The sequence below is a fragment of the Schistocerca nitens genome, chromosome 1, assembly GCF_023898315.1.
Source record: "Schistocerca nitens isolate TAMUIC-IGC-003100 chromosome 1, iqSchNite1.1, whole genome shotgun sequence".
Classification (NCBI taxonomy): domain Eukaryota; kingdom Metazoa; phylum Arthropoda; class Insecta; order Orthoptera; family Acrididae; genus Schistocerca; species Schistocerca nitens.
The window spans coordinates 120,961,299-120,963,673 of NC_064614.1; the positions used below are offsets into that span (position 1 = coordinate 120,961,299).

At 48.2% G+C, this 2,375-nt stretch overlaps 1 non-coding gene across 1 annotated transcript; it reads left to right on the forward strand.

The window, feature by feature from the left end:
• The first annotated feature begins 1,783 nt into the window (after window positions 1-1,783).
• Window positions 1,784-1,891, forward strand: LOC126205666 (U6atac minor spliceosomal RNA). The gene has a single exon (XR_007540583.1). It is a non-coding gene; the product is annotated as a U6atac minor spliceosomal RNA (small nuclear RNA).
• Window positions 1,892-2,375: the final 484 nt, after the last annotated feature.

Sequence of the window (2,375 nt, forward strand, 5' to 3'; positions counted from 1 at the left end):
CGTAGCGGTCACGCGGTTCCAAACTGAAGCGCTTAGAACCGCACGGCCACTCCGGCCGTGCGCTGTGGGAATTACGCCGGCGACCATGTAAGGGGCTGACAGGGAAGAGGACAGAGACCCCGTGCCAGGTGATTCAAGCTGGAGGGCCGCCGCCGGCCTGAGGGGCCGAGCGGTTCTAGGCGCTACAGTCTGGAGCCGCGCGACCGCTACGGTCGCAGGTTCGAATCCTGCCTCGGGCATGGATGTGTGGGATGTCCTTAGGTTAGTTAGGTTTAAGTAGTTCTGAGTTCTAGGGGACTGATGACCTCAGACGTTAAGTCCCATAGTGCTCAGAGCCATTTGAACCATTTTTTTGGAGGGCCGCCTGTAGCGAGGGCATCGGTACAAGGGCAGAGAAGAAGCTTTAGAAAACTTTCGAAATTCCAACGGGATACGAACAAAAGCAAGTGACGCAATATCGTCCACCGAGTGCGACACACAGCAAGGTCAATGTAATTTAGGCGTCTAGAACGGGCACGAAGCGTCCGATTGGCGGAAACTCACTAGGAAGGAGAAAACTACTGAAGTTTCGACGAAAAAACAAAACGCCCCACAACCATACAACCATTGAGAAAGTTCAAGAGAACTGGCAGTTGGAACGAGTGGAATAGGAATGGAAATGACTAGTAGTGATACAGGGTACCCTCCGCCACGCACCGTACGGTGGCTTGCGGCGTATCTGTGTAAATGTAGATATAGATGTAGATATGTGGTATAAATCTTCTATACGGCGCCTCTCGAAACACCAAATATGTACTTTGGCTCCGTTGGTTACGGAAGCAGGCACTGAACGAACATCAACAATTTGCCCACGTTCGATAATGCTTGGTTCCGACGTAATGCGCTCACATTTACACAGACACACTGTTCTGCCCTTGACTAACACTTGCAACGTATTGAGGGCATTGCGCAGGTCCCGTTAGTGTTCAAATACAACAGCGCAACCTGCAGGCTTAGCTAACATCTGCAGTTTTGTTCATGCATGCATTTCTCGACGTATTTCCATATTTTCGTTCAACCCCTGTACATCTACATACATACTCTACAAACTACAGAAACGCATGCACTTAGCATGATAGTATATCTTAGCGTTTCTTACCGTTCCGTTTGCGTATGCAGCTTGGGAAAAAGTTTGCTTAAATGCTCTGTACGGTAGCGGTAAGTACAATCCTGAAGGATATCTTTAGATTTTAAAACTAATACTGGTACTTGATACTTTGTAAGTAGGCTGAATTGCCCCTCTCTTACATCAACCAAATAGAACATGAAAATGTGAAACTTCCTTGGGACTAAGCTGTATACAGTGTTTCCGTAAGAACGTGAAAAATTTAACAGGACGTAGAGAGGAGTATCGATAGCTACGATGCCACGGCGTAGGTGCAAGTTCGTAGGTTGGCACTACGACACCGACACAGAGGACAGCGCCCTCTAGTCGGCGCTGTGGTGCTCTACGACCGCCACTCCAGATTCAGCCCATTTGATTCCGAGCCTACGACCAAGCAACTTAGTTTCTACTTCATAGGGGGCTAGCCATTACAGACTTTGTTACTTCAGTTACTTCAATGATAGTTTGTCCAACTACTAATACCCGTTAGCGTTGATGCCTGAGAGGCTTCGCACCTACGTGCTCATCTCAGCCAAAGTTAAGTAATATTATTTGTACTTGTTCATACACCAGTAAAAGAGTTTTAACTTATACGCAGTACCGCAGTACTTCACCTTTTCCTGCTCCTACTCGCTACCTGTGTTGTATGAAAGGAGAGACGGTTAGCACACCCCTAGACAAGGATGGAACACATATAAGGTTGAGGCACCGCTGAGTTATCCTTCCCCCCATGAACCATGGACCTTGCCGTTGGTGGGGAGGCTTGCGTGCCTCAGCGATACAGATAGCCGTACCGTAGGTACAACCACAACGGAGGGGTATCCGTTGAGAGGCCAGACAAACGTGTGGTTCCTGAAGAGGGGCAGCAGCCTTTTCAGTAGTTGCAAGGGCAACAGTCTGGATGATTGATTGATCTGGCCTTGTAACAATAACCAAAACGGCCTTGCTGTGCTGGTACTGCGAACGGCTGAAAGCAAGGGGCCGTAATTTTTCCCGAGGGCATGCAGCTTTACTGTATGATTAAATGATGATGGCGTCCTCTTGGGTAAAATATTCCGGAGGTAAAATAGTCCCCCATTCGGATCTCCGGGCGGGGACTACTCAAGAGGATGTCGTTATCAGGAGAAAGAAAACTGGCGTTCTACGGATCGGAGCGTGGAATGTCAGATCCCTTAATCGGGCAGATAGGTTAGAAAATTTAAAAAGGGAAATGCATAGGTTAAAGTTAGAT